Here is a 16798-nt window from a genome sequence, read left to right as displayed (position 1 = left end):
TATAAAGCACATTTCATACACAGTGGTAATTCATGCTTTACATGAAAGGAAGTAAAATAGTCATTAAAAAATAATAATAACAACAATAAAAACAAGGAATTTAAAAAAACAAACATTCTCAAGCTTTGTTCAAACTCTTCAGCACTAAGTGAAAAAACCTTCCAAAGCACCTAACTATTCCACTACTTCACCCCCGTCTAACTTTGACCATCATAAACCAAACAGATAGAACTCAGAGGTCCTACTTTCAACTGATTAACCAACACACTTGTCTTTCTTTACCCACATTATCTTTACCATCACAGCACATACTTTAGCCTTCTGTTTAAACCTTTAAAATGATTTAAAAATTTATTTAAAATGAATTTAAAACAGTTAAGAATAGAAAATGATTATACATAAAATACAGTGCAATCAGTTGGGAAGTAGCACAGTGCTCATTCAACAAATGCACAGCTAAACAGATGAGTTTTGAGTCTGGATTTAAATATGGCTAATGTTTTAGCACATCTGATCTCTTCTGGAAGCTGGTTCCAACTGTGGGCGGTATAATAGCTAAAAGCGGACTCCCCTTGTTTTGTTTGAACCCTTGGTATTTCTAACAGACTTGATCCTAATGATCTGAGTGGTCTGTTAGGAGAGACCACTCACTGTTTATATTCAGTGAGCATATCTGCAATGTATTTAGGTCCTAGGCTATTGAGTGATTTATAAACGAGTAAAATAACTTTAAAATCAATCCTAAATGTAACTGGAAACCAGTGCAAGGACCTGAGGACTGGTGTGACCCTCAGATTGTCTGGTTCTAGTCAGAATCCTGGCAGCAGCATTCTGGATGAGCTGCAGTTGTCTAATGGTCTTCTTGGGAAGGCCGGTGAGGAGACCATTACAATAATCCACCCTGCTGGTGATAAAGGCATGAACAAGTTTCTCCAAATCTTGACTCGACACAAAACATCTAATTCTTGCAATTCTTGTTTTTGAGATGATAGTATGCTGATTTAGCTACTGCTTTGACATGACTACTGAAACTAAGGATAGTCTCCAGAATCACCCCAAGATTTTTGACTTGATTTTTAGTTGTTTGACCCCTAGAGTCAAGGTATGCATTCACATTGAGAACTTCATCTTTGTTTCCAAATGCAATGACTTCAGTTTTCTCCTTGTTTAACTGAAGAAAGTTCTGGCACATCCAACTGTTAATTTCATCAATGCATTGGCAGAGGGAGTCAATGGGGCTAAAGTCATTTGGAGATAAGGCTAAGTAAATCTGGGTATCATCAGCATAGCTGTGATAGGCAATTTGGTTCTTTCTCATTATTTGACTTAGTGGGAGCATATACAGGCTAAACAAGAGCGGTGCAAGAATTGAGCCTTGTGGGACTCCGCATGTCATGGACGTCCACTTAGACTTATGCTCTCCTATACTCACATAATAACCTCTCCCTTCTAAGTATGACCTGAACCATTTGAGTACCATCCCAGAAAGCCTGACCCAGTTTTCTAGTCTCGCTAGAAGTATGTTATGATCGACAGTGTCAAATACAGTACTAAGCTCTAGTAGTACCAGCACTGATTAAAGTGAATTAAAGCAAATATCATTTATTATCTTAATGAGTGCTGTCTCTGTGATGTGATTCGCTCGTAAACCAGATTGAAAATTGTGCAGGTATCCATTTGAGTTTAAGTAGTTGTTCAGCTGATTAAAAACTATCTTTTCAATAATCTTACCTATGAAAGGAAGATTTGATATTGGTCTATAGTTGCTCAATATGGTGTTATCAAGATTGCGCTTTTTCAGAAGGGGCTTAATAACTGCAGTTTTCAGGGAGTTTGGAAAAGTTCCAGAAAGAAGGAAGGCGTTCACCACTTCTAAGAGATCTGCTTCTAAACAGTTAAGCACATATTTGAAAAAAGAAGCGGGAAGTGTGTCAAGATAACAGGTTGACGATTTAAGGTGCTGTACTATTTCTTCCAAAATTTTGCTATCAGTTGCTTCAAAAATTGCTTTAATAAGGAAATAATTCTGAATTTACAATGTGTGTATATGAAAATGCACTTGCAATGATATTCTGCTTAATATTCACAACCATCACTTTGCTTGTAAAGTAGCCTACAGCTGAAACACTTACAAAATACACATATTCTTCAACCCTTCAGCTAAAAAAAACAAAAACAGTTTTCAACAAATAATTCCACTCAATTTTGCTTTGCTGTAACATAAAATGTTTGTTTTAAGTTATTATAAATGCATATTTTTTCGGATTTCCTGGTTAATTTGTTAAGAAATGGAATACATGAATTAATAACAATTAAAAAAGAAGGGGAAAAAAAAAAAAACCTATTCGTAAACCTAATTCAGTTTTCCTTTGCTGTAATGAACATATGCTTTAAACCCTAATTACTTTATAAGAGACATTCCTTTCTCAGGAAATGCATGAGCTTAAAAAATGCATGCCTTGATGCTATGCAAGTTGCTTTGGTTAAATGCATACACTGCTAAAAAAAACAAAAAAACAAAATATAGCTGCAAGCAGCAATTACGGGGCCAAGTTTGTGTGTGCCATTGTCAATGAGTAATTGAAGCCATTTTAAGATTATTATAGTCCAAATTGCTGAAAAATCATTTAAAACTGCTAGTAATATGATGGAATGACTTTGCATCTTTGACCAACAGGTGGTATCGTCATCAAATCGATGTGGTGTGTTCTGTGTGAGGTGACAATGGCACACACAAAGACTGGTGTCAATATGCCAAAGTATTGCAGAGATACGGCCTCAAGTGTCATTTTGGCATCATAACTCAAATTCGTTGTTGTGGTATGTGAAAACTGTTTTGTCTATCAACACGAAATCCATAACTTTTTGTCAGCATGGTCTGAAGATGATATGATTCGACTTTTGTGAAAATCGGACCAACAGTCTAGGAGGAGTTCGAAAAAGTAGGTTTTTAAAGAAAATCAAAAGGGCAGAGAGAAAGTTTGGCTGGAACATCAGACCAACTGCAGAAATGAATAATTGAAGCCATTTTATGATTAATTTAGTCAAAACGGCTGAAAAATCCTATAAAAACCTCTAGTAATATGATTTATTGGCTTATAACGTTTGACCAATATCAAGTCAATATAATGTGTTCTGTGTGAGTTGACAATGGTACACACAAAGATTGGTGTCAATATGACAAAGCATTGCAGAGATACGGCCTCAAGTGTCATATTGGCATCATAAAACAACAACAAAATGCATTAAGAAAACAAACAAGGTCACAGTTGTGATTTCACATGGACTGGCGAGCATTAGTTGAGAATAATCAAATCATTTGAATGGAGAGCGGCAGTGACATTTGTTTTCAAACCCTTGGCTCTCAGATGAAGAGTGCGAGCGGAGTGACAGGTGCTGGAATCAGAGCTATTTCACGAGCGCGGATCTCGCACACATAACTCCACTTCCTCATGCTAGACTGACCCAGGGCTCTTTCTGGATAAACATGTCTGACCTCCTCAGCATCACTGCGCATTGCATCCTTTTTTAGGCCGGGCCAGACACCCAGCGAGAGGCGGGGGAAACTCATCTGCCAACAGACATTTGCCTGGGAGAGGATTGCATTTGTTTTTTTCCTTTTGCGGCCGGAACGGGCCAATTGACTGCAAACTAATCTGTCCCACTGTCGCAGTCTGTGCCGTTCCACAATGTCGGTACACAGTGTACAATTGTATTTATAGCCTGCCAACTAGACTTATCTTCGTTATGTAATATTTACGGCCGCGAGACGGCAGCCACCCACATTACTCTCTTTCTCTCGCTCTACATTATGCTCGCTCTACCCAGCCGTGCCTGCTGGGTAATTTTACTCACAAGTTCCAGCCAAGCAAGAAACATCCACAAACACTCTGCGCTGGAAAATTGTGCTTGCTCGTGTACCAAAACACAGACGTCCTCAAAAACACAGTTCAGCAGCTCGCTCCAGGCAAATTACGCCTCCCGTTTAGACCTCGGTGCAGATGTGTCCCGATTAGTGGGTCAGAGAGAAATGCTAGAATTTAGAGCAACTGGATTCGATTGTAAAAGAAAATCACGTCAACAAACAAACAAACAGCGATGCATTTACACTAGAGCAAAGCCTAGAAGGGTTTGACAGCAGAAATTTGCAGCCTGTGAATTATTAAGTGAAAAATGTTTATTATTAATGGTGTTTGCGAAGAGGAGCGTCGCTATTACTATTGCTCATATTGGCCAACAAACCTCTAACCCCAAGAATTAAAGTTTGACGTGTCCTGCAGCGATTCCTCTTGAGCGATTCAATCCTAATGCTTGTTTGTGTGCCGATGCTTTACTAATGCAGGGGCTTCAAACTGGCAGCCAATAGGGGGTGATAGAGAGTATGTGGGAAATCCGAAAAAAAAAATATTTTACTGTTTATATTAATATGTATATAGAAATACACATACATACATGTGTACATTTATACACACACACACACACACACACACACACACACACACACACACATGTTGGTTTTTGTGGTTTATGGGGACATCCCATAGGCGTAATGGTGTATACTGTACAATCTGTATGTGCTATTGCCCTACACCAACCCTACACCTAAACTTAGCCCTCACAGGAAACATGCTGCATTTTTAGATTTTCAAAAAACTTTATGCTGTATGATTTATAAGCTTGTTTCCTCATGGGGACCAAAAAATGTCCCCACAAGATTAAGATTTACTGGTATTACTATCCTTGTGGGGACATTTGGTCCCCAGGACGTGATGAATACCAGGTGCACACACACACACACACACACACACACCCACACATGTATATGTGTGTATGTAAACACAAACTTTTATTTTGCCCAAATATTTTAAGATAAGTACAAAATAATCAAATTAAATCAAATTAAATAAAAAAAGTAAAAGAATAAGTTTTAAGTATTCTTTTAAGCATGTGCAGAATATTATCATGGTTTCATTTTGCTGAAATCATGATGAGTAATTCTCTGTAAAATTCATATTTATTGTGGAAAATTTGAGACGAAAATGTTTTTACAACATTTGTTTCGGGGCTGTCAAAAATAAAGCTTTAGGATGAGTTTAAAAAACAAAAATAATTAAATTTGGTTTAATTTTGCTCAGTAATTCTGACATTCTAAACATCTGATTAAAAGTTCCTCAATAAAAGCAAAGACAAAACTAACCTTCAATCCAGTGACACAAACGATAAAAGAAAAGCCAATGACTCCTGGAAATGGCGTAAAAACCAGCCAATCAGATTGAAACTGGCTAGACCAGTCATTTTCATTAGCATAAGGCGGGCAATGAATGTAAAGTGGGCAGTCTGTGGGCATGGCTTCTAATATAACGCCAACCAACCCATCAGTATCTCAACCAAACGCCATGCATTTCCACATGCACTAATGTAGGTCAAGTGGTGTTGTTAAAGGCCAATCCGTTCAGATTAACAGCCTCCTGAAGTCCTCGGGCCCAAACATACTTCAGCAGCTGTCAACACCAGCACAAAACTGCACTTTCTCCTCATAAGGGACTGCGATCAGAGGCGTTTTGTAACAGGAGCAGTGTACCAAAAAACATTCGACAGTGACCCAACGAGACCCCGGAGCTCATTAGAGCCTCGCAGTTTCTCTGTCAAAGGCCTGAAACGAAGATATGGTTTTCGGCTTGACGCTGAGGGCTTTTAGCGCCCCGAACACGTTCAGGTTCAGCTCAGGAATGTGTGACTCAATAAGGCCCCTTATGAAATCCTTCCCAACGAACTGCAATCCCATTCCGGAGGATGGGACGGGAGAATATGGAAGGCAAACAGGGCCAAAAAACCTACGCCATACCTGACGTGCACCTCTCCAAAAATCTAACAGCGTGTCAATTCTACGCGGACCGCAAGTGCTGTGATTGGTCTGATAGAACCCCTCCCTCCGTATGCACTTGAGTTTTGTGTGTATTTATGAGCACTGTAATATAGTTTAATGTGACACCTTCTTATTTAAAATAAAACAAAGCAAAGAACAAGTGTCTTAGCATTATACATCAGTGGTTGTCTTTGACAAACAATGTTTATCTGCCGTGGTACACATCCTTGTGGAGATTGAAAGAATGCCATCTTCTCCTGTTCCGTTGTTGTCCCCTTTTTTTAGTTGTAAATGATTTAACGTAATGATCTGATATTTATTTGCTGCCGTCACGGCTATAATGCTTCTCCAACAAGCCTCTTCGGCTTTGGCCTTGGTACTGCGGGTTACACCAGTAACATGCTCGTGGACACTGCAGACTAGCGGTCCGCATGTGTACTGCACGTCGACGTGGACGATGACGGTCTTCGTTCCAAGTCAAACTGTTTCCTCAGTTCAGTGACTGTTGGAGGAACTGGCGCTCTGAATCAGTTCATTCATCATATAATCAGATACACCGCTGTTATGGCTCTTTTCGAGTTGGAGTGACTGTCAGGCATCTGAAAGTGAGTTTTGCTTGAGTAACTAGATCTGCTCTACTCAAGCCATAAACTCTTTAGGCGGTTCATTCCGATTTGATGAACTGGTTCAAGTACAGTAGTTCACCAAAAAGACCTGGTTCAAAAGAATGATTTGTTCGTGAACAGGACATCACAGCATTATTACGGTCTGGTTTGCCTGAGGCTCTAGATTACAGGTAATAATGCTGTAAATAATGATCAGTAATGCCATCTACACTGTATACGGCATGACACCCTGACAGTAAACGACTGCTTTGTCACATCCAGTGCAGATAGCTGCAAGCTGTTGGTTTATTTTGGGTAAAAAAAATTTGGGGGCAGTAGTTTAGTAGCCAAATTGGCTGGTGAGTGAAAAAGTAAAATTCAAACCCTGGACACGATGGTACATCGGTATATATGTATACAAACATCAGGCCTCATGTTCATTCAATGGGAGTGTTTACACATACAAAATAAACACGTTCACAAATGCCACGTTAACACGGACAAACAGTGCATGCTGACACGGTCATGTAGACTTTTGGCCCTGTTCACCTTCCATAGGAGAACGAGCGTGAACACGCAAGGAAAAGGTGTCATAGTATCATACAAAGCATAAAGGAATGATGACAACTTGACCTGCCTGAAAGAGTCATTGAGTGTGATGGGGATTAGTATTGAGTTTGCCGGGATATCAGATTTAAACCATCTCGTTCCCCTCCTGTGGATTTCACGCTTCAGCTCCTGGAGTCTGAGCAGACGCTTCTCCTTCGTAACGGCCCTTTTGAAATATACATAAAAAAATATACATAAAATATACAGCTCCTGATGCTATGCTGTAAATGCTGAATATGTCAAATCTAATCTGAGGAGACACCACTTTCATTTCTTTTGTTCAGTGGTGGACAGCAATGCAGTATTTTTGCTGTTAATTTACTCACCCTCAGTTTTTTCTTCAGTAGAACAGTAAAGAAGATTTTTAGCTGAAACTGTGGTCCTTGGTGATTCATAAAATGCAAGTCAGTGACTGCCATCACTTTAAGAATAAAAAAGCCTATCAAGGAACACAAACTTAATACCACTGGTTTGTGATGGTACATTGAGTTCTTATGAAGCGAAACGACTGGTCTGTGCAAGAAACTGAACAATATTTACAACATTATTACCTGTAATCCAGAGGCTCGGGCAAATGGGGAACTATGCTTCTTTTCTGTGAACTGATTCTTTTGGACCGTTTGTTTTAATAAACTGGTTAATTTCACTAGTTCATTTAGGTAATCACACAGCGATGTCACATATGCACAATTATTAAAGCACACAATAATGATGTGAAATGCTAATGGTTCATATGTCTATAAAGTGAATAAACTACACTGCACACTGTAAAAAAAAAAAAAAAAAAAAAAAAATGTTGAGCCAACTTAAAATTTTAAGGCAACCAGCTTCAGCAAATTTTTGAGTTTATTATTTTTGTAGGAGATTCTCAACTTTTTGCTGTATAAACTTAAAACAACAAGTTGAGAAAACTCAAAAATCTGCTGAAGCTGGTTGCCTTAAAATTTTAAGTTGGCTCAACCTTTTTTTTTTACAGTGAGTCTTCATTAGCTCACCTTTTTACATAAACAATGAGAAACTATGAAAACTTTAATTTTGCCCTTTCATTCAAGTGCTCGGTTCACACATGCTCATATCAGCGGCTCATCGGTCTTATAAATTGTGTCTATTACTCAGTAATGTGAGGTGCTTGTATCTACTCCTACATATTAATCACACATGAGGTGCACTTAAAATTATTTTCTACATGAAGTCCTTCAGCACAACATTCAGGTCATTGGAGCCGGAATTGTAAGCAACTAAATGGCTTAAAATGTGTTTATTAATTTGCTTCATGTAAGATGTCTAATCCCAAACAAAGTGAACGGAAACCATAATGGCCAAAAAACCCCCCCCAAAAAACAAACAAGAACAGCATCCAGATTCAGCATCGTCTCAAATTTGCCTTTGTTTCCTTTAATCGTCCACAAATCCTCAGTGGAAACTAAGACGCTGGCTTTAAAGAGTTATACAAATGCTTTTGAAAGACATGTGACGGCTCTCAGACGCAAAGGGAGGAGCAATTAGGATTTAGCCCGTGTTTTTGGCTGCGAGGCGCTGGCTAGCCTGTGTGCAAACAAAGTTTGCCATTAACCAAATCGCTTTTGACAGCAAACCAAGAGCCTTTACCAACAGACAGAAAGATTACAAGCGACCAGGACATCTGTGATACTACATACAAACTCAATAAGCACACGCATTCGCAACCCGGCCCGGACGTGATAATTAGATCCGAGGTCTTTCTTGGAAAGAGCGAGTCTGTATTTGTTTTATATGAAGCAACAGAAAGGCCAGGATCTTTAATGCAGGGCTCGTGGGTTTCCTCATAATCCTCATAGATCCTGTCAGCACACACAAGCAGAGAGGGATCAAAACAAAACCTGCGGCCAAAAAACTAACTCTCTCTCTCCGAGAACGAGGTCGTGTCTCAAAAACAAGCGCTGATCGGACTTGGCAGGGCTCCTGAGTCGCCTTACTGAGGTTTTTAGCCTCCCGTCTCATTCATTTCACAGTGCAGTTTATGTTTACATACTCAGATAAACCCATAATCGCTTTCACCCGCATTGTTTTACTGATATTCACACTTTTATGATTGCTTGTTTGATTATCGGTTCATTAATATCAGATAAATGCCATCTAGGTTGCATGTAAAGAACAGCGGCACCAATAACATCACACATTACAGGAAACTTTGTATTTTAATATGCCTTTTGCATAAATTGTTAATGCTTAAGTTATGGAAATGCTTTAAAAATTCAAATATTCATAATGGTAATTTTTTTGTATATTGTTGTAGCCTAATGATTATTTAGTTTTCTTTGTGTTAAAAGTCAGAAATAGATAATAAAAAACATTATTATAAATGATTACATTATTAAAAATAAACATAAAAAATAATCATTGCATATTTACTTTTTATACATTTGTTAATATATTGTTTAACATTTTATTTAAAAAACTTTTTTCGCTGAATTACGTCACATTGTTCAGGCAAAATAAATGAAAAGCATTAATCGAATCCGTATGGCTTGTTATAAACAAATCAATCTTTGTGAGGTCTGTGTTTGTTCACATGACGGGCCCCTGCAGGCCCTCGCTGTGATCGCTCTCTCAGCGTTTGGCCCTGTGTGTTTGAGTTGCCATTCAAGCATCAAAGCACATTTAAAGTTGTTCAAAACAAACAGGCCGGCTTTCTGCTGCCGCCGCTCGCGGGTTTGTTTCATTCCCCTTCTCTGTGTGTCTCTGTGGTTCCCTCCTCCTCTACAGCGAGTGCAGAACATCCTGTACTGTGAGTCAGTGGAGCTCCAGGCCCGCGGGGAATAAGCGTATTTGTGGCTGAGCAGAGGGGCTAACAGAAATGGCCCAGTTGCTTTGACCTATACTGTTTTAATAAAGCCACACAGAGCGTAAACATTGCTGCGGGGCCAGACGCTCCTGCCACAGTCGGCTCTGCTGTTTCGTAACTTGTGTCCCTTCATTATAGATCAGTGTGAACCTGGCTGGGGTAAACACACGTAACTACTGAACACATGAGGTCAAGCAGCACCAAGACCCAAATACACCTCAAACGAAAACTCCTGATTCAATAGAGTTCAAGCTCCACCAATAGCAGCCGTGCCTTTAATAATCTTTAATAATCAAATAATAATAATGTGATTTAAATGCTCAATGTAAATAATATTAATATATTAATACTATATTTAAATCGACTTTATCTATACTTTTTCACATTTTAAATGTATTATATTTAATAATAATAATCACCATCATCAAATTAAATGCCCATTGTTGATGATATTTTGTGTAAATATATCAGTTGTTTTTAAAATATTTGTTTTACATATTTACATTTGAAATGTAGTATATTTACACAAAATAATACCAATAAAACAAATAAATAAATAATTATTAATAATAACAACAACAATGTGATTTAAATGGCAAATGCTGATATATTTTTGTTGCTTGTCTTGTGGATCCAAATACAGAATAAAATGTGTGTGTATCTCCATCCTTGTTTTAAATGCATGAGATGTTTTATTCCTCTCTATATTCTGAAGGGTTTGTTCATATATCATTCGGCTGATTTTATTATTGCACTTCATCTATTTGCATCTGTTGATTTCAATTACAGTACATGCTTTAAAGACCATTTTTTAATTTGTTTCTTCACTTCAGCAGCACTTACATACAGTAAACTTGAGAGTTGTATTGCTCTCTATATTCTGAAGGTTTTTATAGAAGGGTTTGTTCATATATCATTCGCACTGATTTTAATATTGCACGTTGTCTGTTTTTTCGTCTGTAGCTTTCAATTACAATACAAATTTAAAAGGCTGTTTTCTCAAAATGAGTTTGTTTCTCCACTTCTGCAGCACTTACATAAACCAAATTTTACAATTTTGTTCCTCTCTATATTCTGAAAGTTTTTACTGAGGGGTTTGTTCATATGTCATTCGGCTAATTTTTAACAAGATTTTCCATTTCCTAAAACATTGTGAAAATTGATTTTTTCTTTCTAGCTGATAACAGTATCTTCTGATTTATTAAGTGAGAAAAAAAGAAATCCAAAATCCCTTCTGTAAAAACCTTTAACTGTAATATGCCAACAAAATTAAACAAGAACTTTGGAATTTGAAATTAATTCAGATTAATTGTCTGGAAACTGATGCACATTGGTGTATATTTAATTAGATAATGCATCATTTGCATATTTACCCAACAAATTTTTAATACAAAACATGTTTGCAATTCTTCACATAATCAGTCAACTGGGAAAGTATAGTTATAGCAATTAATTTTAATTTTTTATCTTAAAATATTTAAAAGTAATCAAGTATTGCACTATAATCTCTTATAGTTTGGACAGTGGAGTGTTTCAGATTTGTGTTTTGGCCTACAGCTGTCATGCTAAACTGCCTAATTCCTCTCACAAAGATACTCCACATTCCCAAAATGACGGAGTGACATAACTTCCGAGTCAGGATTAAATATGAAGCTGCTGTCTGCAGCAACATCTGCCTGTGGATATACTGTATATACGGATATCTGAAGTACACAAAGCACATTAAACTAGATGCCTTCAGTATTTGGGAGCATCGAGACAAACCTTCAGATGAAAGATGGACAGTTTAACATGCAGATAGAAATATACAGACATAAAGGCAATCGTAGTATCAGTAGGTCAGTGTGTGTTTACATCAGCTGCACTTGACCTGCGACTCTTCACCGTCCCAGAATCTCACTTGTGTTTGAACATGTTTTGAAGCTTGTCACTTTCAATATTGCAGATCATCATGACCTTACTGACCAACCAGTCAAGGTTTGACTAGTTAGCATGCGCCCCTGCTGGTAGATGCCAGAACTACATGTTCTAGTACAAAAAGCATTTTCATTTCTGAATGAAATATTGTCTTTCTGAATGGATATGAGAGCAATGATCGCCTCATTGGAAAACTTTCACCACAATAAACCCCCTGATAGGTGGAAACCAGTAAGCGGTAAACTGAGCTTACCCTATATACAACAGGTGAGATAATGAAGCAAATATGTGGTGTAAGACTTTCTCAATGTAAATAATACGCTTTTGCTGAACTTTGTGGTTTTGTAACACACATAAATCTCTTTAGTCTTCCTGTTTGAACAGCAAACGAGCAACTAATTAGCCTCTCTCACTTGAAACACATACAAATCAGCATTAGTATTGTTAACTAAAACCATTAAAACTATCTTTAGGTTATTGAAATAAAGCTGAAATAAAATTGTTTAAACAACAGATGTTTAAATAATAGTGAATAGTTTAAATAATAAAACTTAAATGAAAATTAGAAAAGAAAAAGAAACTAAAAACTAAAATCACGAAAAATTAAATAAAAAAGTATAAAAATAGTTAAAATAAAGCTAATAAAAAGGATGAAATAACAATTACTAAAGCTTAAAACTAAATGTACAATAAGAACTAGAAATCTAAAAATAAAAGCTGAATTAAATAAGTAAATACTAAGTAAGTAAGTGAGTACATAAATAAATAAACACTGGCACAAATCCACTGCAACCTAAATAACCTTAGAGGGCTGTTTTGTCCAGTAGGCTTTATTACTAATTACTGAAAAAAAACTAATTAACTAATAAACAAAAAAATCCTAAAACTTTTATTAGCAACTTTTAACTAATACCAAAAAGCTAATAATTAAAGCATTTTTAAAAGTTAATTTTTAAACTTTTTTTATTTGACCTTTTTTGAACACTTAACTGTGATTTTGTATAAAATAAGAAAATGCATTTTCACTAATGTTCGACCAAACAAATACTGCATGTACTAAAAGCTACAAAGCAAAGCACTTATTTAATTCTAATTATTTACATTCTATTTCATTTATGATTTAATGGTATTATATTAAATATTTGTAAATTAACAGCCAGCTTCCTCCATGACAACAGTCAAATATTGTTGCTTGGTTTCCTCTTTCATTATATAGTTGCATCAGAAAAGTCATTGGTTCTTTATAATGCAATATAAGTGCCAAGGCGAGGGGTTGGTGTGAGGCGGAGCTTAACTTCAGATATATTCAGAGCAACAGAAAGGATGCACATCACTGTGTGTGTGTGTGTGTGTCAGTATGTGACTCTGTACTAAATGTTCTGACTGTGCAGTGTTGTGTAACAACCTCAGAGACAGATTATTTCCATTAATGGCACGTCCGTTCAGTCTCAAGTGCATACGGGTGCAAACGAATATAACACAGAGGCTCGGTAAAAAGACAAAAGTGATTGTGTGGCTGATAATTAGGGCCGGTTTGTGTTGCTCAACAATCAACGACAATCTCCAAACACACCACACCACACAGATTACTGCGTGTAGTTGGTCTCATGCCAGTGCGTGTCCGAACAAAGAGGACATACTAAACTCTCACTACGCCTGTCTGGAATAATCACTAACCTAGATAAAGACATCATTAGCGCTCGCAACCAGCTGGGCTCAAAAGGTGGTCCGGCTGAGCGCCGTTTCAGACAGGATTCAGACTCAACAAACCCAGCAGGCTCACTAGAAGAGGACGCATGAGCAAAGTCAGTCACCCTTAAAAAGCCCAGCCGTCGGCACAACACGGATGAGGGGCGGTCACATGGGTTCGCACCATCTGCCTCACCGGCATTCCCTCCGAACGCGGGACAAGACAGCGCCGCTGCCCCGGAATGAACTACGACCAACTATTTTACATAACAAGTCCTCTGATTTCAGTGACAATTACACAATGAAGCGAATAAAAATATGCAAACAAACTCACTGAGAAATTCTGAGTGCAGAATGATTTCAACCAATGAATCATCTTTGGACTGTCTTTATTACTTACAAAACTCCAAGGAAAGTGTCCAGAAACGGGCGTTCATCCTGCAGGTCGATGAGTTCAGTGGAGTTCTCAGCGGGCGGGTCGCTTCCCTAAAAATGGGTCACAACTGACCATTTAATGGGGAACAGTTAGGATACAGCTTATCAACTTTCAGAAGAGAAGAGAAAAAGCTTTTGCTTACATCAAAATCTGTCCAATTAAACTCTATAATTGTGATTAATCCATTGTGATTAATCAGGCAGATGTCCACATGATGCTCGAAGCCACACAAAATTAAAGACAACTCGTAAGCAAAAATTGAAAGATAAAAAAGTAATTTAAAATGGCTAAATATAAAACAAAACTGTTAATAAATAATATAAATATATATAAAAAATAATAAAATAACACTTGCACAAATGCACTTATATTAAATTAAAATTAAGATGAAAATATAAAAATAAAAACTGAAGAAAAATATAAATAAATACTATGCATAACAGTAAAATAACACTGGCACAAATCCACTGAATCCAATTTTTTTGTCCAGTCGTCTTACTACACTAAATGATACAACCTAGGCTCTATTATAAATACACTATGAATGTAAACAAACAGAACAAAAGAGTGTTTCTGTGCAAGTAACTTGCAGTTTGTTTCAACCACAAGTGTGGAAGTGCGGTTGTCTACAGATATTATATTGGACAAGCAATGTAAAATGTGAATCTTGAAAGAAAAGTAGTTAGTAGAAGGCAATCTCACTTTTTAATGTATGCATTTTGGCAGATGTTTTTTATCCAAACATCTTTTATCAGTTCACAGAGCTACAGCAACAACCATCAATGCACCAGTTAAACTTTTCTGTCAAATCCGTTTCAAATCCACACTTAACAGGGCTCAAAATACAAATGGCGATCGTGACAAAGGGTAAATAACAACCCACAAACCAAATCACAGATGATGAATTATGTATCTACCTGGATCTGACTTGCTGGAAGAAGCTTTTTACAGTAGCACAACTCTATTATAAAACATTCATCCAAATGCTTCTAGTTTCATTATGTAACAGGATTTATGCCTTATTTTGAAAACACAAGTCTTCATGGGATACAGAACATTGCAAACTTGTTCTTTGTGGGTTTAAGGTCAAACACAACAGCTTAATCCTGTAAAGCCTGACAAATTAAATAATAGTCAGATTTTTTTTTTCAACTTTTATACAATATAAAATATATACAATATATATATATATATATATATATATATATATATATATATAGCATCTCACAGAAGTGAGTACACCCCTCACATTTTTGTAAATATTTTATTATATCTTTTCATGTGACAACAATGAAGAGATGACACTTTGCTACAGTGTAAAGTAGTGAGTGTACAGCTTGTATAACAGTGTACATTTGCCGTCCCCTCAAAATAACTCAACACACAGCCATTAATGTTTAAACCGCTGGCCACAAACGTGAGTACACCTCTAATTGAAAATGTCCAAATTGAGCCCAATTAGACATTTTCTCTCGCCGGTGTCATGTGACTTGTTAGTGTTACAAGGTTTCAGGTGTGAATGGGGAGCAGGTGTGTTAAATTTGGTGTTATCGCTCTCACTCTCTCATACTGGTCACTGGAAGTTCAACATGGCACCTCATGGCAAAGAACTCTCTGAGGATCTGAAATAAAATAATTGTTGCTCTACATAAAGATGGCGTAGGCTATAAGAAGATTGTCAAGATCCTGAAACTGAGCTGCAGCACGGTGGCCAAGACCATACAGCGGTTTAACAGGACAGGTTCCACTGAGAACAGGCCTCTCCATGGTCGACCAAAGAAGTAGAGTGCACGTGCTCAGCGTCATATCCAGAGGTTGTTTTTGGGAAATAGATGTATGAGTGCTGCCAGCATTGCTGCAGAGGTTGAAGGGGTCAGCCTGTCAGTGCTCAGACCATACGCCGCACACTGCATCAAATTGGTCTGCATGGCTGTCGTCCCAGAAGGAAGCCTCTTCTAAAGATGATGCACAAGAAAGTCCGCAAACAGTTTGCTGAAGACAAACAGACTAAGGACATGGATTACTGGAAGGCTGTATTCACATCAGGTGGGCCTCATCACACGGCGCCAGCCCTGGCTGTTTCAGCGCCCCTCCTCTCTCACACACCCACTCCCGTTGGGAGCCTGGTGAAGGGCGGCGAATACGGGACGGGGTGGTAATGATAATAAGGGGGGAGGCAGCCGACTCGTCACAATATGATATAGAAAAAAACAGTTTTATTCAGAGGTCCAAATTGAGCAAAAGTTTGCAATTTGGTACAGATGCTGATATTTACATGGATAAAAAGTGACAAAATTCCGATCGCTATAATGTAGATAAAAAGGAAAGCTTCAGGACCAGACGGTATTTCACCTGCCTGTCTAAAAGTCTGTGCTGACCAATTGGCCCCCATCTTTACACAAATCTTCAACAGATCTCTGGAGCTGTGTGAAGTTCCCTGCTGCTTCAAACGCTCCACCATCATTCCCGTCCCCAAAAAGCCCAAAATCACTGGACTTAATGACTACAGACCTGTCGCACTCACGTCTGTGGTCAGGAAGTCACTTGAGAGACTAGTCCTGGCCTACCTGAAGGACATCACTAGACCCTTGCTGGATCCTCTTCAGTTTGCCTATAGAGCAAACAGGTCTGTGGATGACGCTGTCAATATGGGACTGCATTACATCCTGCAACACCTCGACAAACCTGGGAATTATGCAAGGATCTTATTTGTGGACTTCAGCTCGGCCTTCAATACCATCATACCTGACCTTCTCTCAGACAAACTGAGACAGCTCTCTGTGCCCTCCTCCATCTGTCAGTGGATCACCAGCTTCCTGACAGACAGGCAGCAGCTAGTGAGGCTGGGCAAA

Source organism: Barbus barbus (assembly GCF_936440315.1).
Source record: "Barbus barbus genome assembly, chromosome: 35".
Classification (NCBI taxonomy): domain Eukaryota; kingdom Metazoa; phylum Chordata; class Actinopteri; order Cypriniformes; family Cyprinidae; genus Barbus; species Barbus barbus.
The sequence above is the reverse complement of the archived record's forward strand: the minus strand, read 5'-3'. Positions refer to the sequence as shown.